The 16,139-nt window shown below is 43.4% G+C and overlaps 1 protein-coding gene across 2 annotated transcripts in view; it reads right to left on the bottom strand.

The window, feature by feature from the left end:
- LOC142488399 (uncharacterized) overlaps positions 1-16,139 on the bottom strand; it is an 87,558-nt gene that overhangs the window by 28,617 nt on the left and 42,802 nt on the right. Inside the window, exons 2-4 of one of the 2 annotated variants that reach the window (XR_012799406.1) lie at positions 12,139-12,505; positions 11,745-11,862; positions 5,271-6,992 (exon numbers count right to left, since the gene is read on the bottom strand). The gene's annotated coding sequence lies outside the window, so the exon portion shown is untranslated. Of the gene's footprint in view, positions 1-5,270; positions 6,993-11,744; positions 11,863-12,138; positions 12,506-16,139 lie in introns of those variants that run through there. The other variant, XM_075588881.1, reaches the window with a different exon arrangement.

The raw sequence follows: 16,139 nt of genomic DNA on the forward strand, positions 1-16,139 counted from the left end.
TGTGCCAAATTACGCAGTGGCATGGAGATCCTGGGCTCAGGCGGTGGGTGGCGCTAGAGAGGGAGGTGTGCGCCCCGCTGAAGCTCAAGGACCTGATCTGGTACCCGAGGACACGGGTGAAGGATGTACTCATTCCGCTGACCTCTGTGCTCAACTCACTCTCGGTCTGGGAAGCTTCTAAAGGTAATCGCTCAATAACCTCCAAACACACCCTTATGGCACCTTTGTACGGCAATCCGGATTTTGCTTCTGGGTTGGCAGACAAGAGTTTTCCGCTTTGGCGTAAATTGGGGATTAGGCGATTGAAGGACCTGGAGGATAAAGGCAAAATTAAATCCTTTGAACTATTACAGTCGGAAACAGACTTACCCAACACTGAATTTATGAGGTACCTCCAGGTCCGGGCATATTACAACGCACACCCGGTGAGACCACCGTTGACGAATTTTGAACAGTTCTGCGTGCGCGGGGCAGACAAGCGGGGACTGATCTCTGCCTTGTACAGAGGGGTGGTAAACACTGACTGACAGGACAGTCAAACCCTGATTTATGGTTCAATGGGAGGAGGATCTTCAGGGTCATCTAGATGACGAGGACTGGTCTGCGGTGTTCAGAGCCGCAGCTACTAGTTCCATTTGCACGACATTGAAGGAGAACTCATATAAGGTATTATTACGCTGGTATCTCACCCCAGTTAGATTAGCAAAATTCATCCGGGGCTCTTCCCCGCTTTGCCCCAGGCAGTGCGGGAAACAAGGGGATCTGGTTCACATGCTGTGGTCTTGCCCGAAAATAGTGCCGGTCTGGACCCAGATCCGAGATTGGCTGCAGAGGATCTTTTTGGGACTCAAAATTCAGCTGGACCCGTGGCTATTTTTATTAGGTAAACCTACGAATGAGGTATCTAGATCGGGTAACAAGCTGATAGCACACTTTGCTACCGCTATGAGGTGTGAGACCGCAGCATTGTGGAATCAGAATGCGATTCCTTCTATAGACAAAATCAGAAACAGAATTTGGTTCATTTGCCGAATGGAGAAGTTAACGAGTTTAGTTAACGATTCGGCCGATAAATTCAAAAAAGTCTGGTCATTATGGTTGGCTCAGACTGATATCCAGGGGATGAATGATGCCACAATATGGCTTTGATAGATTTAGGTGAGTTCTCCTTTGATGGGTGGCTGGGAGCTAGATATGACGATCTGACAGCAGGGTTTCCCCAGGGCTTTAGCGATATTCCAAATAGTTAGAAGCCGAAAAGCAGAAGTGGTTCTGACCTAGGGACCTCTGAGAGGTGGACAGGAGCCGGGCGTCAGTAGAGGTGGTGCAGGACACCTGATAACAAGTGGAAAGTGATTCTTCTACGCCGTTCCCCCTCCCCTTCCCCCCCCCCCCCACCTTCCCTTCCCTTTTTCTCTCCCCTTTGTAACTAAAAGAGAACATGATGGATAATTACAAGCTTAATGGGCAAAGTTTCTAAAGAAATCTGTTGTAATGTAACAGTATTGGAAAATATTTCATTTGCCTTAATCATTGTACGTTGTTATAACATGATGTATTATTTTTCAACTATTGGTGATATGTATTGTGAAGGACGAGTGATTCAGAGGTATGCTATATTCTGACATTCTGTTTGATATTTTTTGAATGTGATATGTATGGTTGTTTGAATGATTTATAGTGATTCTATTACAATCTAATTTAGGGGGGCTGTAAGAAATCCAATTTAGCAATAATTATATTGTAATGAATGAATCTGTTATCAAAGGCAGAATGTTAAAGTATACAGTATAATAGTCTGGACTTTCCTTCATATTTATTTATAAAATATTTTACCAGGAAGTAATACATTGAGAGTTACCTCTCGTTTTCAAGTATGTCCTGGGCACAGAGTTAGGACAAATAATACATGGTTACAAATACTATTATCTACATATTTGTCTGATATATATATATATATGATTGTATGTTCAGTTATAGAGTTATTTTGACGGTGCAGCTGTCCTAAAAGGTCAGAGTAGGCAGAAACCCTGTTTAGGTTTGACACTGAGTGACTATAGACAACTGTGACTTTAGCTGAGAGTAGAGGCTGTGACAAAAGCTCTCAGAATCTTCCAGTCCATACTGTATTTGGTATTCTATGTTTAGAATACGTGTGCTGTTTCTTATGCGATCATAGTTTGAAACTGCAGGACCTAATTTGGAATAGAAATATATATTAAGAGAGCTGATTCAAGGAATATTATCTGGATAAATACAACAGTGAGCTTAGTAAGCTTGAGAGAAGATAGGCAAGAGGAAGAAAGACCAGGCCAGATTGATAATACCATGAAGAGAAGAAAAAAGATATGTTAATACCCGGAGAGAATATTAACCGAAAGAAGGCTACTATGTGCAACTATTCTTAAGAATATCAATCTATTTGAAACATCACCATCGTCATTCTTACTATTTTTGTATGTAAGTAATTATTTTCAAAATAAACTTTTGTTTTTGTGTGCAAACGACAAGAATGCTGAATTCTGTTATGCTGACGTGAGTCTATAGAAAAAGCGAATTTAAGGACATTTAACTGTGTGTGTGTGTGTGTGTGTCAGTAGCAGTGTTTATGGGTGTAGCATGTGTAGCAGCAGAGTTTGTGTGTGTGTGTGGAGCTGCTGTGTAGAGGAGGTGCTGGTTGTGTGTCTAGAGCTCCAGTGTGTGTGTGTGTGTGTGGTGTGCTGTTTTGTGTGTGCGTGTGTGTACACAGAGGAGGCGGCAGTGTGTGGATATAGATATCTGCAGTGTAAGTGTATATAGAGGTGGTTTCATGTATTTACCATTTTATTTGAATAACAAAATCTATTTAACTATACAAAAGTGTCTATTATTTATGAAATAAGCCTACATTTAGCCTATAATAGTAATAATCAACTCTTCCAGCCAGGGCATTATTGGCCAGTAATGCCCTGTTCTTCAGGGATTATTACTTAATTGATATCCCCTTGGACTAATATCTTTCCATTTATATTACTCGATGTATCCTACCTGTGATCGGAGTTCCCGCTGGATGAATAATTAGGTTGTTTACTTCCTGGTTTGAGTTGTCATAACAACTTACAGTAACCAGGCCGCTATCCTACCTTGGTGGGCTCTCGTTGAATTTTCCTGATCGTGCGATGTAGATCAGCTGGTGGATGTTGATGACATCAGATGCCCTGCGGCAATATTAGATCTTTGCGGCGGCTAACATTACTCTACACATGGAAATGAGAGGTCCAGATGAGCCGAGTGTGACTGACTATTTCGAGTTTCAAACTACTGAGATGGGACACATCATAAGGGAAGTTCTGCGGTTTTATACGTGGGAATGGGCCAGAAGGAAGGATGTCAGATCCCGAAACGTTGCCCCCCTTCTTGACTGACGTTTTTGCACATTTTGCATATAAATAGATGCTTTGTGATGTGTACCCTATGATTTAGTCATTTTTGCTTTTTGACGTATTTTTTTGTGTTGCCCTTCTCATCCTCGTACATGTTAGCGTTTCTTCTATGCTTTGAAAGGCACAGTTCTGGAGATTATTGTTTTCTGTCATTTTTCAAATTCTTTATTAGTTTTCTGTACTTTGTATGCATTTTTCTATCAAATATAAATATTGATAACGTTTTTTCTTAAGTGCTCCAGTGACGTCATCCATTTCAGTTAGCCTTCACTGCCTCATACCACAGGCATTGACTGTGTGCTATCTGATACTTATAGTGCTTATGTGTAGTTTTCCAATCGTTTTGGATTAACTATTTGGTTACTTACCCCACTAGCACATACTGTATTTAGTTCATTCTGTTCACCATTTATTCTGGTACCATTTTTTACCCACCTAATAAAGCATTCACTTTATACCATTTATAGGTTTAGTTCAGATTATTCCTGTGTTGTTGCTTTTTTATTAGGGTGACCTACCCTTCAGACTTTGAGTGCATCAATAGGGCCTTATCTGTATGCATTGTGTCTTTGCATCATACAGTGTTCTTTGTGTTTTGATTAGTCCCCTTGCCCTATTGCACCAGTCTGATCAAGTGACCCTAGCGGTCACACTAGGTTGAGCGGGTGCAACCCCTCTTTTGTTCTCCTTATATCTATGTATGTATGGTCTGTATTTGTTATTCTTGCAAATAGGTGTTAGGCCAATGATATCTTACATTCAATATATTCTTTTGTTGAAAACCTTCTTAGCCACGCCCCCTGAGTCTTCCAGAACCCTCGAAAGAATGTCTTTGAAGGGGTCTTTAAATCGTTTAGTTTATTCCTAGTGTTAAGGTTGTTGGTCACTACACCTAACTTTTGTGGGTATATTTGATAATGGCAACTTCAAAAAGAGAAAGATTGGGACAAAGATTGAATAATCGTACTTCCCGAGCCTATAATGAGCAACCACAGTTTTACCAGCCAGAGTACCTGCCATACCAATACTACCATTACGGACCAACCGGCATTGAAAACCCCTTACCGGAGTACCAACCTAAATCTGATTATACCTGTATGGCTCCGTCTGGCTACCTGTCGCAATATCATCAGCAGGGACCAAACTATCAGCCTGCATCCCGACTACATGGTTGACACGAGCAGCTACGCACAGTATACCCCTGACATTGGGTCATCTCCACCTGGTTGGCAAGGTTTATAATGAAGGTAAATATAATGTACTGTGCAGTAGTAACTGTAATTCCCAATGACACGCATAATGTTCTGTATGCGTGCCATAGCCCGTAAATGCATTGACGCATGGGCACTAAAGCGTACTTTGGGGTGTATTTACACATACCTACTATAGTATCTGTATACTTAAAGCATTAATCGACATATTTCTTAACCGTTAAGGTACTTTCTAAATGCTTGTTTGGCACAGCACATACTGTATGTGATAAATCTATCTGTCTGTGTGATCACCTTTTAATAAAATTTCACAATGAAATGTTTCATGCTTTGGCTGCAAGGTTTCAAACTAGCTGTCCCTGGCCAGCTGAGAAATTCCACTTCCTGGTTAATGACAAGCATGGCTGTTGCATGTCATACATACGCACGCTCATATGACACAAGGCTGCATTGAGCATTACAATGCTTTGAATAACAATGGCACATTGAACTTGTTAAAAAAAAAAAAAAAAAAAAAACTTGAAATCGATTTCCCCCCCCCCCCTCAAAATAAGGAGAGAATAAATTGCGCGGCTTAGAGAAAACAATGCGATAGATATTTGCCAGATTTAACTAAATAAAAAAAAATGAAATCCCCAAATTTGTCAATTATTTATTTATAAAATATTTTACCAGGACATTGAGAGTTACCTCTCATTTTCAAGTACAGTATGTCCTGGGCATAGAGTTAAATGACAAATAATACATGTGTAGCCATGCATAATAATGGACTGCAGACATCTTCCCTGCTGGCAGTAAACCCTGGTAAGTACAGGAATGCCAGCAGTAGTTATGGAGGTTTTCCCTCACACCCTGGTGAGGTGCCCTATGTATGGATGGAAGTGGCTGCATGCTCTGAGTCCCTGGTTAGTGACATCAGAGATGTGCCTGTCCCCTGAGGTATATAAGGCACAACACTGTAAAGTTAGGTTGTTGTTGCTGAAGTGTTTGGCTCTGGTAAAAGGGATTGCAGGATAGCTTTGTGACCCTAGTGCTATAACTAGTGGCACTGGTTTCCAAATCAAGCCTGTCAAGGTCACACTGTGTCCAGGGACCTGGCACAGGGGTGATCTCCCTACGGGGAGAGGGGGATCCCACTCCAATTGGGAGGGCGTACCTGGCAAAGGGACAGCACGGAGAAAAGTGCGGCTAAAGCTGACAGCTGCAAGGGGCAGACTATCATGTCGATAACATCAATAAAGATGCCCTGTTCAAAGATACCCCCACTGTGTGAGTGTGAAGTTACTCAACTTTGGCAGTCACCACCAAGAAGGAGTTCCTCACCAGGACCATCTCCCTGCGGAAGCACAGATCCTGATGAGGTGGAGGCGCTGCACATGATATAGGTAGGACTCGCACCCACTACCTCAGCTGCCTGTCTGGATGACATCCCCTATTTCCATCAAGCGGGAGACTCAGGAGCCCTGTTGCCTACAGGTGCACCACCAGACACGATCATGTAATGGGGACTGGTTAGACCACACGGGCCAATGTGAGATTGGGTGGGTCAGGTAGGAGGGAATACCCGTTACACATGGTTACAAATACAGTTACATAAGTGAACAGGGTATACATTATATACAAGACCTTGCATGCACAGGTACAGGTACAGATAATGAAACGCCACAAATAGAGGCTGAGTACATGCCTTTTAAGTGCTAATAACCTGCGTGATGTCCATATAGCATAGACATACCTATAATCCTAAAAAAGCACTCTGCAATGTAATGGGAATAGTAGTCTAATGCTGAATATGAAAAAAAATGTTTTTACATATATACAAAATAAAAAGAATATGGGCTTTTAGTCTCTGAAGGGGGATCTAAAATAAGGGTAAATGGCATCTTTGATGAGGCTCCCTCATCTGAGTACTATGGACCGCATGAAACAATCATAAAAGAACACGATCATAAAAACAGGCACAGCATGTGCTTTATTGCAGAGGTAGATATTACTAAATGCTCGTCTGAATTTGCTCACATCTGATGTCCAAAGTTCATGTATAAGCTCAATATAGAGAGCTTGACTGAAAACATATGCCATAATCACAAAATAAGCACAACAAAGGGTGCTAGTAAATGGAATAGTGGTTATCCATAGACAGTGATGGTAAACAGCTAACTGACATTAATCACACTTTATGCAAAAGATGGAAAAGTTCCTACATTTGATGAGAGCCTAAGCGGGCCCAAAATAACAGATAACGGCAACTTTCATAATCAATGACAGTGACAGTAACAATATATTGGCACAGGTGGTATGAGGCAACAACGTATATCTCAAAGGTATATGGACTGATTTTCTGATGCCAAATTTCTTCCTATAAAGACAAGAATATTCCAATGTCGATGAAACAATAAAATACAATAGAAAACTTGCCATGTCTCTAAGTGAGTCTCTAAAGGAGGGAAACAGTATCCCTAAATAGGATAGTGGTGGGTGTGCCGAATGAAAAAAGGGGGCATGCTTGGCTGACAAAGTGCTATTGCTTCATGCATATTATCGTCATTTATATAAAGACCCATAAGTCTGTCAATATTAAGCCCTGATGGACAGAGTGTCTTGAGCTTATAAATCCAGAATGTCTCCTTGTGAGACAGGTTGGCTAACCTGTCTCTCCCACGCCAATTGCCGGGGACATGCTCGATGGCTCTATAGACCAGGCCTGCTGGATTGCTATTGGGATGCAGAGGAAAGTGTTTGGATACACTGTGTGTTGGAATCCCTTCCTGATGTTCCCTATATGCTCCAGTATCCGTACTTTGAGGGACCTGCTGGTACATCCCACGTATTGTAAACCGCACGGACACTGGAGCAAATACACTACATACGATGTAGTGCAAGTCATGAAATGCTAGCTTTTGAAACTTTGAGTGGGGAGTGTACCGCTATGCAGGAAAGCAGCATCACACCCGGTGGGATCCAATATGCACACACACACTACAGTATGTTAATCACAAAAAGAGAAATCTAACTAACGAAAGAACATGTGATGAAATATGTATACACGTGTGTATATATACACAAACATAACACAAAAATTAACTACCAAATGTTTCTCTAACAACAACCAACTCATGATTTAATCATGACAAAAAATGTGTGAATTTTAAAAACTAAAACTGAAATTAGACTTGAAGAGTCTCAAAAATAGCAATAATATGTAATGTTAAAAACAAGTAAATGCTGAAAGGGTCAAAATAAATTTGCAGAAAATATATATTGATAAAGATGAAAAAATGAACAAAATGAAAAAGTATATTTAGATATTTATATTTAGATATTTATATTTATATATATATATATTAAAAACACTCAAGAAATATATTTTCAAAGGATACACATATATATGTATGGATTTTAATTGTTCAAAATAATAAATAATAATAATCTCTTACTCCATGTATATATATATATATATATATATATATATATATATATATATATATGTATACATATACATGCAACATGGGTCAAAAAACCTTTTGTTAATAATTCAGACATCAATGATATTCATAAGTCTCTAAAGACATATGAATATATATATATTAATCATTTTTAAAATATTGAATAGATGGTAAACAAAGGAAACATCACCCGACATTAAGGAACAATAAGGGATAAGTATCAAAGAAACATCAGAAAGGATCAAGGAGATCATCCAGAGGAAGAAGAACATTAAAGAGAGCAATATAACCGTAAAAAAAGGTATACTGACAATCAGTCAATCTTAAATGTATCATTGTATAAATATCTCATCATGGTTACTTGTGGATGAGGAGAAAAAGCTATTGGAGAAAATGTTTTATCTCCCAATCAACATTCATGCCGTTGGGGCTCAAACGGACCGTCCGCGTGCTCCAGCCGAAAGAGTGTCCATAGAGCCAGGGTGTGTGAGGCGGTGCACAAGCAAAGGGAAAAATCGTGACTGGACTGCGTGTTACTGGTACAAAAATACTTTATTTGTGGCACATAAACAGCGATGGAAGAGACCCCCTCAGACGCGTTTCGCTCAGTGTTTGCGCTTTATCAAAGAGTGAAAAGACATACATACAATCAACCCTAAATACCCATGATGTCCCCGTCTCGTGACCAAAAGAAATCAAAAGAATCAAAAACCACCCCACGCCTGAGGTGTACATAACCTCCTCCACCCACAATCACAGGCGGGGAGGTATTACACGGGACCCAGGGATCCTGGGTATGTAAACAATAACATTGATTGAATGCGGGACCGTCCCTTTAGAGAGCACATCACTCATAAAGGCATTACATACTTGGAGCTTTGTTCTGCAATCAACTTACAAATAACATCTATAAATAAAAAAAATAAAAAACCATGAATTCCCCCCCACCCCCCGATGACACGGCGTCAAATTACGTTGCGGTCATGTGACTTCACGTGACACTACCGCGTCATTTGACGCACGTTACCATGGCAGCGTGTAATGTCACATGACCCAGCGGCGTTGCCCTGGCGAAGCGTCGCCGAAGACCCGGCTGGCAGCAGGTGAGTTAGAGGCCTCACGCCTCCCCCGGCATTTAATTCCTGGGGGAGGCGCAGGGCCTCTGTAACCGCCCGTGACCCCCCTACAAATTCTCCTGCCCCCCCCCTGGGGGTCGCGCCCTTCAGTTTGCGCACCGCTGATCTTAGACCATAGTCAAAGACCAATTAGATAGATATATATCTTACAGTTGAAAGCACAATTGTATCTTCTGTAGTGCTCCCTGTCCTTAAATAAGTGTCCAATTCCCCCCACATCACAAATTATGCTGCTTGTCAACCAAATCACTACGACATTCTGCAGTGAGTATCCAAATAGTGTAGTTGGAACACTTAACTGGCACATTATTTTGCGGTGAGCTACATGTAACCCATCTGGTCCGGATAGTGAGTCAAACAGCGCAAAAATGCGCAGTTGCAGACAGGCACACTCCGTGTGTGTTTACGGCTGCGCTTATAGTGCTGGCTACAAATGACGTCTCCTCTCTCCATAGCGAAAGTTGTAATTTGTTTTTGGGAGACGTCTCTTGCTACAAGGGGAGCGACGTCAGGCAAGGGGGAAAGCAGAGGGTCAGACACAAGAGCAAGGGGGAAAGCAGAGGGGCGGAGACAAGAGCAAGGGGGAAGGAAGAGGGGCGGAGACAAGACCAAGGGGGAAGGCAGAGGGGCAGAGACAAGAGCAAGGAGGAAGGCAGAGGGGTGGAGACAAGAGCAAGGGGGAAGGCAGAGGGGCGGAGACAAGAGCAAGGGGGAAGGCAGAGGGGCGGAGACAAGAGCAAAGGGAAAGGCAGAGGGGCGGAGACAAGAGCAAGGGGGAAGGCAGAGGGGCTGGGACAAGAGCAAGGGGGAAGGCAGAGGGGCGGACACAAGAGCAAGGGGGAAGGCAGAGGGGCGGACACAAGAGCAAGGGGGAAGGCAGAGGGGCGGACACAAGAGCAAGGGGGGAAGGCAGAGGGGCGGACACAAGAGCAAGGGGGGAAGGCAGAGGGGCGGACACAAGAGCAAGGGGGAAGGCAGAGGGGCGGAGACAAAAGCCAGGGGGAAGGTAGAGGGGCGGGGACAAGAGCAAGGGGGAAGGCAGAGGGGCGGAGACAAGAGCAAGGGGGAAGGCAGAGGGGCGGAGACAAGAGGAAGGGGGAAGGCAGAGGGGCAGAGACAAGAGCAAGGGGGAAGGTAGAGGGGCGGAGACAAGAGCAAGGGGGAAGGCAGAGGGGCGGGGACAAGAGCAAGGGGGAAGGTAGAGGGGCGGAGACAAGAGCAAGGGGGAAGGCAGAGGGGCAGAGACAAGAGCAAGGGGGAAGGCAGAAACGGAGGGGAGTTGTAATTTGTGTTTGTATGCTGAATTTACTTTAAATGACGGGAGACTTTACTATTTTAAAGTTGTTAATATAGTGTGTTTCACCACACACACACACACACACACACACACACACACACACACACACACACACACACACACACACACCATCAGAAGTTATCACATGGTGAGACAGTCGCTGTAATAATCTAATTCTACTGACTACAGGGAATCAGGTCACTCCGTCGCCCCTACTATAAGCGCATGCTACAGATTCAATGAAGCGACGTCGCGTCGCCGACACTATAAGCGCAGCCTAAGCCTGGAGGAGCGGTTCAAAGCCTGCATCAAGTTATAGCCTCGTTAAAGTGAAGAGAGCTACTAATATATCTCTTCTGTCCGGTATGCTACAAAATCAGCCGTTCCGCATCATGACGCCCTTACCACCTGACGTACGTTTCTCGTGTCTACGCTTTCTCGAAGGTCAGGATATTTATAGGTTAGTTGTTGCTATGACAATGGGCTCAGGATTAACCCTTATCATTGCTGGTTGATATTGAAATCGCGCTAGTCTGTAAGGCACTGACAGCACCGCAGTGTGCATGTTAGTACAGCATCTACACTGCCACTCCTTATCTTATTGTATGTGACCAATCTTATAATCATTTGTAATATTACCATTAAAGGGCTTTAAGAATACAACTTATCATACTACACTGCAAGTGCATTCAAAGGGGATTTCTTTTTGTATCACTTATGCCTATTAGCCCTATTGCCCCACAGTGAATACACTCACTTATCAGGCTGCAGCGGGGGTCTTCCTTCTCTAACCCCTCCACCCCCTTAACCTTCCCTACCCATAGTGCTCTTTGGGTAATACCCAACATACATCTCACCATATTTCTTTGCGTTGTCTGAAGCTTCTCAATTATATTCACATTCAGGGTCTCGGTTTCACATCCATACATGAGCACAGGCAGAATACACTGGTCAGACAGGGGAAGGGTCCCTTAAATTTGTTTTTACGTAATGTGTTTTTATCGCGTCTATTGATGGTCAGACGCCCATAACTCTGCATTTCCAACCTTTATACCTGTTTGAGAGCCAAATTGCACTTCTAATTCTGCTCCATGTGGCTTGTTCCAGAACACCCAGCAGGCCTGGGGACTTCCAATGAGAGGCAAATAACCATACATATTCGCTAAATGTGACCATGCTCCTTGTAACAAGATAACACACCTTTGTGCAGACAAAGGGGAAAAGGTACTCACCCGAGACAGTAAATGGAACAGTTTCACTCTTTATTGGGGTCAGATGTTCTTCAGTGTTCGCCTCTTTTTTCCCTGATTTAATCTGTAATCTCTTCAGCACAACCACAGGGAAACCTGGCTATAAGAAAAGGAAAATCCATCATGTAAAGCTGGGAGTGGGGGCGCTTCTTGTGATTTCACCTCCTCTGATATTGGTATAATATACTACCTCTTGTAAAGAAATGTATTACTAGCCCTTCTGGCAGAAAATTAGATGAAAATATATTATCTTCTTACCTGCTGAAGATAATATAAGAAAACAAGATTTGTTTGGGTGTTTGACTCGCATAACTGCAAAATAATCACATATTCCCTACTTGCAGATTTCAGACACCAAAATATTTCCATTACTCACTTAACAAGCGTGGATCAATGCTGGCAGTGGGCAGTGCTGCTCTGGAGGTGCTGGCAGTGGGCAGTGCTGCTCTGGAGGTGCTGGCAGTGGGCAGTGCTGCTCTGGAAGTGCTGCCAGTGGGCAGTGCTGCTCTGGAGGTGGTGCCAGTGGGCAGTGCTGCTCTGGAGGTGCTGGCAGTGGGCAGTGCTGCTCTGGAAGTGCTGCCAGTGGGCAGTGCTGCTCTGGAGGTGCTGCCAGTGGGCAGTGCTGCTCTGGAGGTGCTGCCAGTGGGCAGTGCTGCTCTGGAGGTGCTGCCAGTGGGCAGTGCTGCACTGGAGGTGCTGACCAGAGGTTCCTTGATCTATATTTGTTGGATGTCAGAATGTGTCTGTATAAAAGAGAAAACAGAATTGGAATGATCTGTTTTATTGGACAAATATACTGCATTTAGTACGAGCTTTCAAGCCTAAGATTATTAACCCCAAAAGAGTCGTAGAAGACAGGGGCACCAAAAAAACAACATATGGTTCATCCTCAAACAGGAACTTCATGTCATGGCTAGGAAGCAGGACCTGAGGGACCTCTATGGCAATTGAAAGGTTCTGTTACAAACAGATGTGAGATCTTGGAGAAACAAGAGGATTCCGAGAACCGGGAAAGGAGAAACAATATCAGAATCAGAGGCATCCCCGAGTCAATCACGGATCCAGAAGAGTTTTTTCCAAATGGGTAAACCAAGTCCTACCTGACCAAACTGAGGAGGCCTTACAACTAGACTACCGTCACAGGGCTCTATGACCGCGCCCACCAGTCTCAAAACCTCAGAGATGTCATCCTCTGATTCCACTACTTCAAAACCAAGGAGGCCTTCACACGCGCAATGAGGGTTCCTTCCGATCTGCCTTTTGAAAATATCCCTCAAATGGTCTCCCAGAATCTATCCCCATCGACACTGGCCCCTCTCTCTCCCTTCCATTACCCCGGGAGTGATGTCTTGTGTTTACCTATGGTGGGTAAAAGTTTAAAGTTTCAGAGAGACTCCGGTTCGCTCTATGGACTACTGAAAAGTTATATTGTTTTCAGAATTCTGTTATGTGTGCGGTAATACTACCTATAATTATGGTTTGTGGGGCCTTGGAAGCTCGTGGGACAGCAGTTCTATGGCTTAAAGTTTGTTTGCCCCTACACAAGGGGAGTGTAACGTTGCTCCCCCACACAAGTCCCTTGGTACCCCCTCTTACCAAGGTTATACCCCTTTTTTGTCCCCAAGGGCACCAGAGCAATGGGTAATTACACCCCACATTACTCTCTTTTTGGTTTGTTATTGTTAGTCTCCCCTCTGTGGTCCTCTCTTGCACCAGCTCCCTCTAACAGACAATCTTCGCCGGGATCTCTCAGGTACATTCTCTTCCATCTGGCCTGGGTTGTCCCGCTAGCCCTCTCAAAATATCTAAGAAGAAGGTTTCCCAGCAGATATATCTCCAGTCACGTCTTTAAAAATAATATCATTAAACGTTAAAGGTTTTAACAGCCTAAACAAAAGAAGGTTGGTGTTCTCCAAATTTAAAAGAATGAGGGGGATACGTAAAACTCAGCATTTCCAAAATATTGCGATAAACAATTTCAGCAATTTTATCACTCCTCAGCCTCGGTCAGAAAGAGAGGGGTGGCGATTTTTTTTTCAACCGCAGCACACCATTTGTTCCCAATGTAATCAAAAAGGATAGAGAGGGCAGATTCATAATACTAGTAAGATCATTGTCTGGTCAAATTATCACACTAGTGTATATGTATATATATATATATACACAGATTATATATATATATATATATATATATACATACTCACAGAGACAGTGACTAAATGCATCGAATTTATTCTGACCCATAACTACTTCACATTTGGAAATGACACATACCTCCAGACAACTGGGACTGCTATGAGTACTCGGATGGCGCCACAGTATGCCAATCTGTTCTGCGCAACTGGAAAGTGACTTTCTTTCCACCTGTCACTTGAAACCCCTTACATACCTTCGCTACATCGATCACATCCTACTGATTTGGACCTCTGGCAAACAGGACCTCCTACAGTTCTATGACAACTTCAATACGTTCCACCCGACCATCAACCTCAAACTCACCCATTCCCCGGAAGAAGTACATTTCCTAGACACCACCGTCACCATAAAGAACAACTAACTACAGACTTCTGTATACCGCAAACCTACAGACAGAGCCAGCTATTTGAGGGACAATAGCTTCCACCCGACACACACCAAAAATGCAACCATCTACAGTCAAGCCATACGATACAACCGGATATGCTCCGACACAGCAGACAGAGACCAGCGGATTAAAGCCTTGAGATCAGATTTTATAAACCGTGGATATAACCACAGAATTGTAGACCAGCAAATTCACAAAGCCACCAGAATACCAAGAAGTGATCTCCTTGAATACAAACAGAAAGAGACAAGCGACAGGGTACCTTTGGTGGTCACATATAACCCACACCTAGGAGCCTACGCAAGATCGCCAGGGAACTACAACCCATCCTCCAGGAAGATACAAGACTGCAACAGGTCTTCCCTGAAGCACCCTTATTATCATACAGACAACCTCATAATCTCAAGAATATTATGGTGAGGAGTAAAGTATTCAGCAGCACAACTGAATGCGGGACGAAACCATGCCAGGGCGCAAGATGCAAAACCTGCGCAATGCTCTACACAGCGGACACAATACAAATACCACACAGGAATCGGGAATACAAAATCAGAGGAAGGTTCACCTGTTCCTCCAGCAATGTCGTGTACCTCATCATTGTCACGGTAGCTTGTGACAAGATATAATGAACACCAAATATCTGGGTTGAACTGAACGAGGCTTAGATATAATAAAATATATTTATTCCTTAAAAAAGGTGAACACAGCAATATAGTACAATTAACAGGCAAGAGGGTAACACTTACTTAAGGATGGGGAATGGAGTAGTATCAGCTAGCAATTCTCCAGCAATCCGGTGACATTCCAGGTGGAATCAGAAGCACAACTAAAAACTGTAGGGTTGACACAGTTTATATACCTGTGTAACCCTATTCTTAACGTTGAATACAGACTATTGGTGAACAATTATCTGTATCCAATCCCTAACATGGAGACAGATTAGCCCATGCCCCCCAGCTTATTGGCCCATGTGTACTGGGACTCTATGGGTCTTATTTCTGTAGCCCCATAATTAAATCAGGGGCGACGACCCGTCTACCAAATGAAGTATCTGGCAGGAGCTTCATTGTTTGTAGGTGTAGACATAACACTTACAAACCACTCCAGTTTGATGTTCCTCCGCCCTCAGGTAACAATTAAAGTCTGTTGATCAATACTTAGTCTCTAGACATTGGGTCGCCCATCGGACCATCTGCTTCCCTTTGTGCAAAGGAATCTCTGCAGGATTTTATCCCTGCCTTGGGAAACAACATTAAAGGTGAAACATGGGAACAGGGGAACATACATTTTCAAGGTATAACAAGGTGCAAACCACATCCCTGGACCGCAGTCCAGTTAACCCCTTGTCTCCCTGGTGAGGTCAGGGGATGGCCATATGGAGTGCAACTCCTTTAATACCTGGCCACCCCCTTTCTCCCTCTACAATCATGTGCATTAAATGTCCAGGGGGCTGCTACTGCATAGGTGAGACGGGACAGGGGCTAAACAAGAGAATGAACCTGCATCGCCACAGCATCACACGCGGAACAAGAGACAGTCCTGTCGGCGAACATTTCTCTGACACTGGCCATAAGATGAACGATCTGAGGGTTGCCATACTAAAGGTAATCTTAAAACACAGAAAGAGAGACGGTTGCATTAATACAAATGTATGCAACTGTTTGGGACACTTAGCGGTGGCCTTAACAGAGATCGAAATTTTATGAGTCATTACTGACACAAGTGAACTCTCTTCCCATGAGCGCTAAAGGCCATGTCTGTACATACTGTGCTATATGTATGCACACACAGCT

This window comes from Ascaphus truei, chromosome 2 (genome assembly GCF_040206685.1).
Source record: "Ascaphus truei isolate aAscTru1 chromosome 2, aAscTru1.hap1, whole genome shotgun sequence".
NCBI classification, from domain to species: Eukaryota; Metazoa; Chordata; class Amphibia; order Anura; family Ascaphidae; genus Ascaphus; species Ascaphus truei.